The 15,434-nt window shown below is 40.4% G+C and overlaps 1 long non-coding RNA gene and 1 pseudogene across 1 annotated transcript in view; one reads left to right on the top strand and one right to left on the bottom strand.

The window, feature by feature from the left end:
* Positions 1-7,076: 7,076 nt before the first annotated feature.
* Positions 7,077-9,582, bottom strand: LOC103013491 (52 kDa repressor of the inhibitor of the protein kinase-like; annotated as a pseudogene).
* The window catches only part of LOC103013762 (uncharacterized), a 61,933-nt gene continuing 56,061 nt past the window's right edge, over positions 9,563-15,434 (top strand). Inside the window, exons 1-2 of the long non-coding RNA XR_451577.3 lie at positions 9,563-9,883; positions 13,273-13,427. This is a non-coding gene — a long non-coding RNA (uncharacterized LOC103013762). The remainder of the gene's footprint in view (positions 9,884-13,272; positions 13,428-15,434) is intronic.

The raw sequence follows: 15,434 nt of genomic DNA, 5'->3' as shown, positions 1-15,434 counted from the left end.
ACTGACTAAGGTGTATTCATGATAATGACAGCTACATCTTAAGACCATCCAGATTTCAGAAATGTGAAAATATTAGAAAATAAATACCTGTGTACCCACCACCTTGTTTATGAAATAGAACAATCGCCAACACTATTGAAGCTGTTGTATATACTTCCCTAATAACATCTCCCTCCTTTATACCCTGTAGATACTTGCTTTCTTCTAATTTTGCCAAATATATACTCTAAATAATTTATTGCTAGGTATTATTATTAACTGTTTTATACATTGAACTAAAGCACATGTGTTCTGTGACTTACTGTTTTTACTCTACCATAGGTGAGATTCATTCATGCCTCTGTGTCTAACTGCCACTGTTGTATAGTATCCAACAGTATATGTAGTCCATAATTTATCAGTTCCCAAGTTGATGGACATTTGGGGCTATTTCCAATGTTTCGCCCTTATATTTTGTTGCATTTTACAGTTGTCTCCTGGTACACATGTGTTAGAGTTTCTCTTGGGTATATACCCAGAAGTGGAATTGCGAAGTCAAGTCAAGATGGTAGCCTGACAAATACTGCTGTTCCCCTCCTCCCTCCCGTGAGTATCCTGAGGAAACATGAGTCTTGTTCTTGATTGATCTACAGACCAGACTTAGTATCTATGTTCAGGGGCCTTCAAAGGGAAGACAAGCAAGAGAAGGAGGTGGTGGTGCTTTCCAGCCCACAGAAGGTGACTTTCAGCCATAACCTTGAGGAACCAAAGATAGACGGGTTAATGTGAGGTAGAGTGTTTCTACCAGCTCCATTGAGCATGGGTATGAGGTGGGGCTCCATTTGACTGGAGACTAGGGTCGTCTCAGGCTGCAGCTTGGTTGATGTCACAGAATCCACTGTGAGGTCACTTCTATGCTATGGAATACATAAGTTCAAAAAGAAGATAGTAATTCATTCTAAACATGAATTTAAAACTAAGGGACGCTAAACTGAAAACAGCTTGGTTTCACATTCTGGCTCTTCTTCTGATGGGCTTAACGGGTTACTGTCTCCTTGTCTTAGATATGATGGCACCAGTGACCTCCAGCCCTTCCCCATGCTCTTCTGTCTGTGTGATGGATTACGTGCTGCTCTCCTCCACAGCTTGAGACCCGATGATGTCCACCTCTGTATCATGCACAGTACAGTAGGCGTTGAGGTTCTTGCAGAACCCCAGACCACTGTCTGTGCAATAAGGTAGGCTTTGAGCTTTGTCAGCCATGAGCCAGTCCTTCTGGGTCTCTTATTTTCAGAACCTGGGGCCACTATGGAGTAGTGTGAGATTTGAGGTTCTTTAACAATGAGCCAAAACTGCTGTATCTTCTTACTCAGAACATGGGGCTACTGTTTGTGTAATAGGGTAGGCTTTGAAATTTATTTTTTAAAAAAGCCAATTGTACTGGGGCTCTTACTTGAAGCCCTAGATAAAAGAGCCAGAGCCATAAGCAACAAAGGACCTACAGGGACAACGAGGGAAGGAAGGGATTCTTACTTTGATCCTCAACTAATTCACTGATGGATTCTGATTCAAAAGCCATTAATAATGTCTATATTAATTCTCTGCTTAAAAAAAAAAGCCACAGTGGCTCTCCATTGCCCAATGAATCAAGTGCAGACTCTTAACATAGTATTTGAGACCTTTGGCAATCTGGATACAACCAAATTTCAGAGTCTTATACATGAGTCCATACTGATATAAATAATTGAATAAATAAATGAGGGAGAAGAGATAGCTCTTCCTTGCTGTAGAATTCCAACTAATGAGTGTGAACGGAATGAGGAAAACAGAAAATCACCATTAGGTCAATACCACAGGAATAACTGCAGATAAAATCCACTGATGGATGCTAAAATTAGGAGGTGAAAATTTGGGAAGAAATATACTTGTAGAGCTTCGTACCATCTCTTCCAAAATATTTATTAACTGCAAAGGAAAATATATTACCTTGAGAGTGGAGAGAACTGATGGAAACCCTCTTAACCAAGTGATCAAAGTCAAAGTCACCAGTAATAAGACATATCAACAACCTAAATCCTGTGATGTGATGCCCTCAGGAGGACACAAAATCATTTCTGCAATGTTCTTGTCTAAAATGCACAACCTCAGACTAATCATGAAGAAATATCAGACAAACCCAAATTGAGGAACATTAAAATAGGAGATCAATACCCTTAGAACGTGTCAAGGTCATGAAAGACAAGGAAAGACTGAGGAACTGCTGCAGATTAGAGGAGACTAAGGAGAAATAACTAGTGCAGTGTGAGATCCTGGATTGGACCTTTTCAAAAATAGTTTCTGTGGAAAAACTTAAGAAATTCAAATACGGTTTTTACAGTAGTTAATAACATTGTACTAATGTTAATTTCCTGATTCTCATGCTTGTACTGTGGTTATGTAAGATGTTAACACGAGGGGAAGCTGGTTGAAAGATATCAGGGCACTATTATATTTGCAACATTTATTTCTATTTTTTAATATTTATTTATTTATTTATTTTTTTGGCTGTGTCGGGTCTTAGTTGTGGCACACTGGATCTTTCATTGTGGCGTGCAGGCGCTTCATTGTGGTGTGTGGGCTTCTCCCTAGTTGTGGCGTGCGGGCTTCTCTCTAGTGGCGCACGGGCTCCAGAGGACCAGGGCTCTGTAGTTGTGGCACGCAATCTCTCTAGTTGTGGCGCATGGACTCAGTAGTTGCGGTGTGCGGGCTTAGTTGCCACAAGGCATGTGGGATCTTAGTTCCCTGACCGAGGATCAAACTGGCATCCCCCTGCGTTGCAAGATGGATTCTTAACCACTGGACCACCAGGGAAGTCCTGCAACTTTTATATAACTTTTATATGCTTGCTCTTTAAAAAGAATACCCATTTTCACTTATTACATTAGTAATTAAAAGAAATAATTCCCAGTATATGGCAAAGAGCACAGGTTATATAGTCAGAAAGACACATCTTGATATTCTAGCTCTACTACATATTAGCTTGTGTGACCTATGCAGGTCACTTCAGTGCTCTGAGCCTCCATTTTCTTCATATGACTTTCTTCAAACTGAGATGACAATGCCTTAATCATAAAATTGTTGCAAGCATGAGTTATGCATGTAAAGTGCCAGGTGCAGCACCTGGCACAGAACAGGTAGCAGCAAGTCTAAGTTTTTCTTCCCATAAGAGACATTCAATTCACTACACAATTGAATTGACCCAGTGCCCTGTAGGAGATCATGTGCTATGGAGATCATAGTCCAGAGAGGAATGCAGTCAGATCACTTCAATTTCACTCAATTTCTTTCTTGTGCTTATCAATCTACCTTGCACGATCCATGATTTGGTATTTGTGATCCTCATGAGCAGCTGAAGGAAAAAAAAAAAAAGAAAGAAAAGTTTGCAATCCACTCTACTACACTGTAAGCTCCTTGAGAAGAGGGTTACTGTTTCACTTACTCTCCACAGAGACCTTAGTATAGGCCCTTTCACAGAAGGAAGGGCTTTCTGGCCACCCACTTAGACTCCTATGTGGTAGGTTGAATCCAGTATTTATGATGGTGGAGAAGCTGCATCCTCTCTCCCCTGGGATGCTCTGGCCTTTCCCTCCTTTTTTTCTTTTTAACTCTTGGTGGTTCCCTGGTAGGCTAACCAGCATATGGATAATATGAGGGTTTTTCTGTGCTACCCCACCTTATGGTGTTGGAATGGCTTTAATTGGAAGTTATCCTTTCCCTTTCTTTCCATTTGGGTTTCAATCTTGGGTTAGGAAACTCTCTGGCTTCTGTCCCGTTCACTTGTGTTGCCTTAACCCTGCAAGTTTGGGATGAGGTGTCCCACTACTGAATCTTTAGCTGTTTCTGCAACAGGCTTCTGTAATCACCACACTCAGGCTGCCCTCTGGGGAGAGATCAGCAGTTCCTGCTGATGTACTAGAAGGCCAGGCTTGTGGCCCTTGCTGCAGCCATTTTAAACATTCTTGAGTATATTTCACAGTGCCTGCCATGGACATGCTGGCTCCACTTCCTCCTGGGTCCATGAAGGCTGCTCTGGCCAGAGCTGAGATTAACTGTCCTGAGCCTGCAGACTCAGTTGCTCTCATGTCTATAGCACCTGTAGTGGTGCGTGGTGCCTGTTGTCATTGCTAATGCCACTCCTGTTGTTGTCAGGCACCAAAAGTCTCTGGATTGCAAGAAAGAGTGTGCTTCTCTGCAGTAAAAGATACACTCAGTAGACCCAGGTTGTCTAAAACCTGCACATTTCAAAGAAAGGTTTGACCACCTGCCAGGCTCCCAGGAGGTAACCTCTAAGTTTTTGGAATATCCTGCCTGATAAAAGCATCTTTTTTACATGGGGCTTTGGGACACTTAGCATCAGTTTGACCTCTGAGAGGCTAGAGACTAAGTAACGAAGGTCAGCCATATATGCACACCTTGTCTACATGACTGACCCCGAATAAAAACTCTGGACACCAAGGCTCAAGTGAACCTCATGGGTTGGCAGGACTTTGTGCATGTTGTCTCTCATTGTTGATAGAAGACTTAAATGTTGTCTGTATCAATCCACTGGGAGAGGACAAATGGAAGCTTGCATCTGATGGCTCTTCTAGATTCTTCATTGTGTACCTTTTTCCTGGCTAATTTTAATCTGTATCTTTTTTTCTTTTTTCTTTTTTTTTAAACTGAGGTATAGTTGATTTACAGTATTATATTAGTTTCAGGTGTACAACATAGTGATTCAAAGTTTTTTTAGATTATATTCCATTTAAAGTTATTATAAAACGTTGGATATATTCCCTGTGCTGTACAATATATCCTTGTAGCTTATTTATTTTGTACACAGTTTGTACCTCTTAATCTCCTACCTCCCCGCATTGGTAACTTTTTTTTTTAAACAAAATCCACATTTTATTTAGGTTGAAATAAACTACACAAAATTGATTTTCCTCACCAAAAATAACAGCAATATTTTCTGTATTATTCCTAGATAAACCACAAAACACTTATTTTTGTAGGTTTTCTAGGTTTTGCTTGTAAATCAAGATGAGGCAGTAGATACAGTCATGGAAAAAGACAGAAGAAAACAGACAAATCAGTTGTCAGTATCCATGGCCTCTGATCCTGTCTTGACCATGAAACAGAAGTGTTCAACATATACCTGTCAAAAAGTTTATGAAGATATAGGCTCAATAAAGGAATGTAAACAGCAACAATCAGATGTGGAACAACAATGGCAGTCTCTTCCATTCAAACTTTAACTATAAGTTGTTCCTTCAACTTCATTTGATAAAGACAAAATCTACAATGAAATCCTTGTTTGGCAAGCTCACACGTTTCTGATAATTTTAATGGTCCCTTACAGATTTTTAACAGCATACTTAAAACTCCTACTATTCAAAGGTCAGTCATGAGCTTCATCGTAATGTTTTATAAAATGTATTCCTTCCTCCCATACCTCCTCAAAATTTATTTCTTCAAAGAACTGATAACTCAGTACCTGACAATTGGATCCACAGTGACAAATGTTATATCTAAAATGACTTAACTAATACAATTTCAAAGTGCCATTAGCAGAGATCACACAGAGTGTAACATGGTACTTTCTATTTTTTTTTTTAACATCTTTATTGGAGTATAATTGCTTTACAATGGTGTGTTAGTTTCTGCTTTATAACAAAGTGAATTAGTTATACATATACATATGTTCCCATATCTCTTCCCTCTTGCATCTCCCTTCCTCCCACCCTCCCTATCCCACCCCTCTAGGAGGTCACAAAGCACAGAGCTGATCTCCCTGTGCTATGTGGTTGCTTCCCACTAGCTGTCTATTTTACTTTTGGTAGTGTATATATGTCCATGCCACTCTCTCACTTTGTCACATCTTACCCTTCCCCTTCCCCATATCCTCAAGTCCATTCTCTAGTAGGTCTGTGTCTTTATTCCCATCTTGCCACTAGGTTCTTCATGACCTTTTTTTTTTTCTTAGATTCCATATATTAATCTCCAAAATTTACAAGCAGCTCGTGTAGCTCAAAAACAAAAAAACAAACAACCCAATCCAAAAATGGGCAGAAGACCTAAATAGACATTTCTCCAAAGAAGATATACAGATTGCCAACAAACACATGAAAGAATGCTCAACATCATTAATCATTAGAGAAATGCAAATCAAAACTACAATGAGGGGCTTCCCTGGTGGCGCAGTGGTTGAGAATCCGCCTGCCAATGCAGGGGACACGGGTTCGTGCCCCGGTCCGGGAAGATCCCACATGCCGCGGAGCGGCTAGGCCCGTGGGCCACACCTACTGAGCCTGCGCGTCTTGGAGCCTGTGCTCAGCAGCGGGAGAGGCCGCGACGGTGAGAGGCCCGCGCACCGCGATGAAGAGTGGCCCCCGCTCGCCACAACTAGAGAAAGCCCTCGCACAGAAACGAAGACCCAACACAGCCAAAAATAAATAAATAAATAAAATTCAAAAAAAAAAAAAAAAACTACAATGAGATATCATCTCACACCGGTCAGAATGGCCATCATCAAAAAATCTAGAAACAATAAATGCTGGAGAGGGTGTGGAGAAAAGGGAACACTCTTGCACTGTTGGTGGGAATGTAAATTGATACAGCCACTATGGAGAACAGTATGGAGGTTCCTTAAAAAACTAAAAGTAGAACTACCATATGACCCAGCAATCCCACTACTGGGCATATACCCTGAGAAAACCATAATTTAAAAAGAGTCATGTACCGCAATGTTCATTGCAGCTCTATTTACAATAGCCAGGACATGGAAGCAACCTATGTGTCCATCATCGGATGAATGGATAAAGAAGATGTGGCACATATATACAATGGAATATTACTCAGCCATAAAAAGAAACGAAATTGAGTTATTTGTAGTGATGTGGATGGAGTTAGAGTCTGTCATACAGAGTGAAGTAAGTCAGAAAGAGAAAAACAAATACAGTATGGTAACATGCTATCTTCTGGAAGAACAGTTAGGTCTCCAAAGCATGGGACTTCAAACGGGCCATTTAAGCAGGAAGATTATCAATGACTAACGTACTCAATGAGAGGCCTACAGGTCAAGATATTCAGTGATTAAGTAGCCTATGTACACCTTACAACTTTTCTGAAAGATATTTTCAAATTTCTTACAGATTTTTTCAAATATCAAATATAAGAGAAAGTCTATTTTAAAAGTCTCTTAGGTATTTTCAATGGTTTCTGAATTATCTGTAGGAAGCTCTGACTTAACTTGTATAGAGTTTGATATATGTAGCCACCATTAAATCCAAATCGTGTTTTATATCAAAATTTATGTTAAGCAAAGCCAAGGTACTTGAACTTTGGTCTGTCAAAGTGTTCCTCAGGTATGCTTTGAGACACTTTCTCCCATTTTCACGGCGTTCACTTTCAAACTTCATCACAGGAAGAATACATAGGACCTTCAGCAATGCGTAAACATTAGGAAAAAACTTGATGTCTGGTAGATGAAGGGCTTCATAAATAGTGGATGGAAGTTCTATATCTTTCCCTCTGTGTTTCCACTTGATTCTCCAACAATGCAGCTCAGCAGAGAGTGTGTCAGGATTAGGTAAATCACTTCCGTACGTGTCAGCATGATGCTCCTTGAATGTATTGAATTTAAGCTGTCCCATGACAGAGGGTACCAGAGATAAGCATTTAAGAGCTTTGAGGTGTTGTTCTGAGAGTATATCTTTCAGTTCCTGAATAATGTGTTCCACTGTTGGAACACTTAGTGTTTCTTTATAATAACTCTCAGAGGTTAGCTGAGATTCCAGGTTACTGTGCTGAGCTCTGCGAAATTTCCCTGGGAGTTTCATCTGACTATCACGTTTGGTTGCCAAATTTGTGGCTTCCTCAAACCAAAATTCATGATAAACTTCGATATTTTCCATCACTTCATTTAGTGAACGCAGCACTGCAGTCAAACTACTGGCTGCAAAGAAGACATCAGAAGTTTGACCCTGAAGATTTTTCCCAAAGGCTCTTGTAAAAGATAGAACATTTTTAAGAGCAACATTGGTAATGATGAAATCAAAATCTGTTACTGCACTACAGAGTACAAATGCTCGGCCAGCTGTACAGTTATTCCATCTAACATTTGTGTCACTATTTATACCATCTAAACATAAAACATGTGCTTGTAGGAGGTCCACTAAGATTTCAAAAGCATCATGCCTGCCTGTCCACTGAGAATGGCAAATTTCCTTCAGTTCTTTGCCCCTTTCTTCATTGTTCTGAAATAGGACAGAAATTACATTGGCAAGCTCTAAAAGCAGTTGTGGTGATCAATGGAAAAAAGAACAAACTTTCTCAATTGTTCCTAATGCGACAGATACTCCCATAACAGGCACTGATTTTGCCAACCACATATTTAAGGCACAGGAAGAGCAGAGTGTGTAGATAGCTTGGGGATATTTCTCTAAAAGTCTAGAAGCAACGACTTTCACTTTGGAAGAAAATGCACTGGACACAATGTAAGCCTGGCCACGACAGTACTCCATGTTTAATCCCCACTTCTCAGTTATCATTGTGTGAAATTTCACAGCCAAAATTTCTGCATCAGCTTCATAAGCCCACAAATTCCTCTGTCAGGTTGTGAGCTTCGTCAACAAACCTCACCAACACAGGCAGATGCTCTTCCCCTGCTATGTCCACCACATCGTCAGTGACGATGGAAAAGAAGTGAGAGTCTCTCACTTCCCTGAGGGTTTCTTCCCGAATGCAGCTCTCACAGATCTCTAGCATCTGTTTCTGCTGTGTTTTCGAACAAAACAATGTGTTCACTGCCGTTGTCTCAAAGCGCCTTCTCAGAGCCTCTTCACCGGAATGGATCCGGCACTCCAGCAGTGCTTGAAGGTTATCAGGAGTAAAGAGACCTTCTGGGATTTCATCAGTTTCATGTCCATCCAGAGGTATGTTCTGTTTTCCCATAAGAATCAAAATTTCAAATAAAGATTTTAAGTATTCTTTGTTTTCCTTCTCTTCAAGGGTTAAAGGTAAAATGTCTTCACCCTGCTCTTCACCCCCTTCTTCCGCACTGCGGTTCTGAGCATTGCTGTTGTTTATTTCCTTATGTTTTGGTTCCTGTTCAGAAGTTTCATCCATTTTTTTGTTTCAGTGTCCTGATTTCATCTTCACTCAATTCTTTTATTCGTTTTCTGTGTCTACTGTGTGGATTATGGCTGGTAAGATCAAATATTGTTGGCATTGCATTATCTCGAAGAACTGTCCTATAAGGACTCTCCCAATGACTTCACATGTATCTGCTTCAATTAATTTTGAGAAATAAAATAACCCAATCATTCTTTAGTTTTCTGATGCCTCTGCAAAATGTATAGTTCTACAGATCATAGAAGTCTCAAAGTGTTTGGCACACAATCAGTAATGTTTATTTAGTTGATCAGGTGTTTTATCTTCTAAGTGCTCTCCTACAATTCTCCACCCACTTCTGGCATCTGGCTGGATCCCGCGGGAACCTGAAGAAGGCCAGGTCGGACTGCATGCTCTTCCGCGTGCAGTTGGGGGCCGCGCAGAAGTTCGGCATCGTCGTCTGCCGGCTGGCCGGCCGGCCCAGCCCTCCCAGCCCTCCCCCTCCCCGCCTCCTCAGGGCAGCCCGCCCGCCCGTCGGGGCCGGGGAGGGCAGCCAGGCCGACCCGCCAGATTGTTAGGGCCGGCGCACCGCGGGGAGGGGCGGACGGGCGAGAAGCCGCGAGGGGCAGGAGGGGCGCCGCGGTCCGAGGCCGGGCTGCGGATGCGGCCGCACAGTGCTGTGAGCGGCCGGGAGGATTTACCGACGCCGCCGCCGTCGCTGGTGCACCTCCCGCCCCTCCGGGACGCTGCCGCCTCCTTCCCACCCGCATTGGTAACTATTACTTTGTTTTCTATATCTGTGAGTCTGTTTCTGTTTTGTTATATTTATTCATTTGTTGTGTTTTTTGATTCCATATATAAATGGTAACATACAGTATTTGTCTTTCTCTGACTTACTTCACTAAGTGTAATACCCACCAGGTCCGCCCATGTTGTGGGAAATGGCAAAATTTCATTCTTTTTACGACTGAGCAATATTCCAGTGTGTGTGTGTGTACGTACCACATCTTTATCCATTTATCTGTTGAGGGACAGGTCATCTGTTGTTGACTATGTAAATAATGCTGCTATGGACACTGGTGTGCACGTATCTTTTCAAATTAGTGTTGTTTTCTTCAGATATATACCATGGAATGGAATTGCTGCATCATATGGTACCTCTATTTTTAGTTTTTTGAGGAACCTGCATACTGTTTTCCACAATGGCTGCACCAATGTACATTCCTACCAACAGTGCACAACAGTTTCCTTTTCTCCACATAGTCGCCAACATTTATTATTTGTGGTCTTTTTAACAATAGCCATTCTGATAGGTGTGAGGTGATGTTTTATTGTGGTTTTGATCTGCTTTTCTCTGATGATAAGTGATGTTGAGCATCTTTTCATGTGCCTGTTGGCCATCTGAAAGTCTTGTTTGGAAAAATGTCTATCAGCTCCTCTGCCCATTTTTTAATAGGATTGTTTGTTCTCTGTTGTTGAGTTGTATGAGTTCTCTATATATTTTGGATATTAACCTTTTATTAGATATATGATTTGCAGATATTTTCTCCCATTTGGTATGTTGTCTTTTCATTTTGTCGATGGCTTTCTTTGCTGTGCAAAAGCTCTTAAGTTTAATTAGATCCCATTTGTTTATTTTTGCTTTCGTTTCCTTTGCCTTAGGAGACAGATTTTTAAAAATATTGGTACAATTTATGTCAAAGTGTGTTCTGCCTATGCTTCTTCCTGGAGTTTTAAGGTTTCCAGTCTTACATTTAGGTCTTTAATCCATTTTGAGTTTGTTTTTGTATATGGTCTCAGAAAATGTTCTAATTTCATTCTTTTACATGTAACTGTCCAACTTTCCAACCACCACTTATTGAATGGTCTGTCTTTTCCCGCATTGTCTATTCTTGCCTCCTTTGTCATAGATTAATTGACCATAAGTGTGTGGGTTTATTTCTGGCTTTCTATTCTGTTTCATTGATCTTTCTGTCTGTTTTTGTGCCGGTACCATATTCTTTTGATTACTGTAGCTTTGTAGTATAGTCTGAAGTCAGGAAGCATGATTCCCCCAGCTCTATTCTTCTTTCTCAAGATTGTTTTGGTTACTCAGGGTCTTTTGTGCTCCCATACAAATTTTAAAATTATTTACTCTAGTTCTGTGAAAAATGCCATTGGTATTTTGATAGGGATTGTTTTGAATCTGTAGATTGCCTTGGGTGAAAGTTTAGTATCTTTAAATAACAAACATTTATTATCTCACAGTTTCCGTGGGACAGGAATTTGGGCATGGCTTTGCTGAGTCCTCTGGCTCACAGTTTCTCACAGGACTTCAGTCAAGGTTTCAGGTTGAGGACTCTTGTGAAGATTTGATTAGGAAAGGATCTGCTCCCAAGTTCACTTAAGTGATTATTTCGTTCAGTTACTCAAGAGCTGTTGGACTGTAGACCTCAGTCCATGGATGAGTAGCAAGCAGGTGATTTGAGACAATGGACCAAGGAACTAGGAAGTATCCTCTGAGGGTTGAAAGGACTGAGCTGATGCTGAGGAAAAATTTATTCCAAACCTGGAAAAAGGCAAAATGCTCATTGCTTGATTCCTTCATATTATGCTAAAGCTTCATCAAAGAAATCAGCTAAGCTTTCATCTGACTCTGGAATATAACTAACAGTTAACAGTTGGCAAGGGTACAGACAGCTCTGTAAAGTTAGCGGTTACTTTATTGAAAATTATAGGGTTTGATATTTTGCTGTATTGTGGAGAAGATAACCCTAAAGTTTATAAGCTTGTTCTCTTGAAGAATATTTATAGATTTTCATCTGACTGAGCAATTTTTGATTCTTTTCCCTTTGAATAGTACAGAACTATGTTCTTCAAATGCTCTTGCCACCAACCCCATTGTCTTCTAATTGGTTTCTTTGTTAATAAGTTAAAATTTGGCACGTGATTATTACCTGTTGTTTTTAACAGTGAGTGCCAATTAGACTGTGGAAAACAGACGTGACCAAAGATACTGCTCTGAGTATTGCAAGCCATAGAGATGATAAAAGCAGATGACATTCTGCCATCTGCAGAGGGAGAGGCGTGGGGATGTTTTGTCTCTGTACAATCTTAGAGCAAAACTAAAACAGCTGAAGTGAGGCTTGTACCTACACGTTCTGATTATGTTATCTTATATGATGAAATTCTAGTTGTTGCAGGAAAGGATCAGAGAAATAAACAATACGTTTTTCCTAAGCAAGCCAATGAGTCATAGGGAATTTTATAAAAGGAAGCTGAAACTGGCCAGACAATGCAACTGTCTTTGGAAACTGGTTTTGTTTTTCAAGGAGAGGGAGTAAGAGAACAGCGTTTACCTCATGATCTCAGTTACTGAGTCAGTGGATAAAAGTCCAGTAAGTTCATACACAGAAAACACAGCAGAGAGTACAGTAACTGCTTCAAAGTATTTTCAGAGAAACACCAGAAGGCAGAATGATTCAAAAAAAGAAATAAGTGCCCAGAAGCATAGGGACTAGCTAATTTAGGGAATCAGATGTAAAATATATAACTCTGCCACTCTGATAGATTTTGGTAAATGCTATTCATGCCAGGGAGCTTCCTAGCCTACAGAACAAAATAGATTGAACAGGAAGAACCAAGGTAGCATGAAGAATTTCAGGAGTATTTTAAGTAATCCTACTATCTAGAGATCAGGGAACCTAATTTCTATGACTTGTAGAGCTTTCTCCTTAATTCATCATGACTAATTAATAAACTGAGCTCAGGGAATGGGATAGTTTAGATATAGAGAAGGAGTCTGAGGCTTTCATGAGATGGTTTTGATCATTAGTTTTAGATAATGAAGGTAATTCTATTTTAAACTGGAGAATTTTCAAGAAAAAAAATATTTGCAGTAGTATAATTATGTTGTACTCAAATGATACAAATATTGTGTGAAAATTACACGTTCCTTCTGCTCTCTTAATAGACCTGTTTGATGTAAGAATCTTTCAAACAGTAGTTAAAATTTAGGCACAGTTAGAAGTTAATTTACTCCAGTAGAAATTTGCTCAAATTTGTGTCATATATACTCACCTCTGTGACCACAGAATTCTAATTTGTCAATGTGTATAAACACAGGGTTTGTCAACATAATCAAAAATATCATATTTCTTATAATTTTCTCTCTTCCTCAAGGCCCTTATGTCTTGCAAACTTCTCTCCATACATTGGCTGGTTCTGATGGTGCTGACCACAGCATGAGGCCTCTGGGAGCTGAGGGAATTCCCCCGTTGTGCTGGGTTCTGGCTCGTCTGCACTCCTTGCCTTCCTCTGGTGCTGCCCTGGCTCAGGTAAGTGCAATATTGTGCAGTGTGGTCCTCTCCCACTGATGAATCATCAATGTTCCTAACAAGCCTGGCAGGTGACTTGTTGCTTCCTGTACTCAGACTCAACTACACAACTGAGGAAAACGGCTCAGGTTAAGTTCCAGGATCTAATGTCAATTAGAATTTAATTAATAATGAGTCAGTAAGGAAGATAGAGGTGAATACATCTAACCTCCTAACCTCCACTATCTTCTGCAGTGACTTTCATCCAATAATTTGTATTTATATTATTATAGGAGAATTCATTCTTCTTTGAAAATTTTAAGACTTATTATGTAGAGTTCCCAATAATCCATGTGGCTATTTTTTCCTTGAATTTTATTTCTTTATTCTATATGGAATTATTTTACTTAGTACAAATACTTTTACTTCTAAATGTAAATATCTTAAGATTTTAGATTGCAAAAGTGAAATAGAACATTCTCTAGGATAGCTCACATACACAATCCTCAACAGATTTAAAGAGTAGGAATTATTTCAAGCATCTTTTCTGACCACAATGGCATGAAACTAGAAGTCAACCACAGGAAGAGAAACAAAGAAAAAGGCAATTACATGGAGACTAAGAAACATGCTACTAAAAAAACCAATGGGTTAATGATGAAATCAAAGAGGAAATAAAAAAAAAATACCTCGAGACAAACAACAATGAAAACAAAACACAACCATACAATATCTATGCATGCAGCAAAAATACTCCTAAGAGGGAAGTTTGTAGTGATACAGGTCTTCCTCAAAAAACAAGAATAATCCTAAATAGGGACTTCCCTGGTGGCACAGTGGTTAAGAATCTGCCTGCCAATGCAGGGGACACGGGTTCGATCCCTGGTCTGGGAAGATCCCACATGCCACGGAGCAACTAAGCCCGTGTGCCACAACTACTGAGCCTGCATGCCACAACTACTGAAGCCCACGCGCCTAGAGCCCATGTTCCGCAACAAGAGAAGCCATTGCAATGAGAAACACACACACTGCAATGAAGAATAACCCCCGCTTGCCACAACTAGAGAAAGGCCGTGCACAGCAATGAAGACCCAACACAGCCAATAAATAAATAAATAAAATAAATTTATATTAAAAAAAAAAGCTTTCTTCTTAAACAAAAAAAAAATCCCAAATAAACAACCTCTCCTACCACCCAGAATTATTAGAAAAAGAAGAACAAATAAAACCTAAAGCCAGCAGAAGGAAGGAAATAATAAAGATCAGAGAGGAAATAAATAGAATCAAAAAATGGAAAAAATCAATAAAATCGAGTGGTATTTTGAAAAGAGAAACAAAATCGACAAACCTTTGGCCAGGCTCACCAAGAAGAAAAAAGAGGACCCAAATAAACAAAATAAGGTATGAAAGAGGAGAGGTAGGGCTTCCCTGGTGGCGCAGTGGTTGAGAATCTGCCTGCTAATGCAGGGGACACGGGTTCGAGCCCTGGTCTGGGAGGAACCCACATGCCGCGGAGCAACTAGGCCCGTGAGCCACAACTACTGAGCCTGTGCATCTGGAGCCTGTGCTCCACAACAAGAGAGGCCGCGATAGTGAGAGGCCTGCGCACCGTGATGAAGAGTGGCCCCCGCTTGCTGCAACTGGAGAAAGCCCTAGCACAGAAACGAAGACCCAACATAGCAATCAATCAATCAATCAATCAATCAATCTTTAAAAAAAAAGAAAAAAAGAAAGAGGAGAGGGAGTTCCCTGGTGGTCCAGTGAATAAGACTCCATGCTCCCAATGCAGGGGGCCTGGGTTTGATCCCTGGTCAGGGAACTAGTTCCTGCATGCATGCCACAACTAAGAAGTCCACATGCCACAACTAAAAGATCCCACGTGCCTCAACAAAGACCTGGCACAGCTAAAATAAATAAATATTTTTTTAAAAAAGAGGGACTTCCCTAGTGGCACAGTGGTTAAGAATCCGCCAGCCAATACTGAGGACATGGGTTTGAGCCCTAGTCTGGGAAGATCCCACATGCCAC

This window comes from Balaenoptera acutorostrata, chromosome 2, assembly GCF_949987535.1.
Source record: "Balaenoptera acutorostrata chromosome 2, mBalAcu1.1, whole genome shotgun sequence".
Classification (NCBI taxonomy): Eukaryota; Metazoa; Chordata; class Mammalia; order Artiodactyla; family Balaenopteridae; genus Balaenoptera; species Balaenoptera acutorostrata.
The sequence above is the reverse complement of the archived record's forward strand: the minus strand, read 5'-3'. Positions and strand labels throughout refer to the sequence as shown.